Raw genomic sequence first — 737 nt, forward strand, 5'->3', positions numbered from 1 at the left:
TTGGGGGTGGTTGAAGATGCTTTAAAGGAATAGAAGGCGGCCTATATGGTCTTCCGCATACTATATATGGTCTTCAAGTATTGTACAAGTACAACGGCTAACTGGAAAGGGGGGAATAGTATGTCATGGCGTTCTGTTTGTCTTTGTCAGAGAACCATGGAAATAGAGAGCGACTCCATTCAAGCATCACCAAGATAAGATGTATCACTGAACTAAAAGAAGGAAAATAACAATCCGAATGACATACAAATGTGTATGGAGAGAGAGAGCTCCATGACGGTTCATTAGAGTTAAACATGTTGCTGTGCCATTGATTTGAACAAGTGCAGAAGTGTGAAGGGTACAACTCTGTGGTGTGCCCAAGTGCAGCCGCCTGCAACTTGCACACGTGACAGAATGTGTTTGGTCTGACGGTTGAGTGTTTAAGTCGGTTGTGTTGGCAACTGAATCTTGTAGTAAAAATGTTGAGGCATTCGTTGTACTGCTGTCTCCTCTGTTTTCAGTTACTCTGCTTCTCCTCTGAAACGCTGAAGAAAACAGAGAGGGAGAGAGGCCTACACAGCTTGCATCTCAATGGCAGTAGCCAATTTTTTTAGAGCAGAGGCACATGCCTGGCCTTAAACTGAAGCCCTTGCAGATCCAACTCTTAAGCAAATGAGAACGAACAAAGGGAAAACAAACAAGGTTTGATATATACAAGGTCAAGCATGACCCGGAGCCGTGACACGGCGCGCCAA

Source organism: Triticum dicoccoides, chromosome 6B (assembly GCF_002162155.2).
Source record: "Triticum dicoccoides isolate Atlit2015 ecotype Zavitan chromosome 6B, WEW_v2.0, whole genome shotgun sequence".
Taxonomy (NCBI): domain Eukaryota; kingdom Viridiplantae; phylum Streptophyta; class Magnoliopsida; order Poales; family Poaceae; genus Triticum; species Triticum dicoccoides.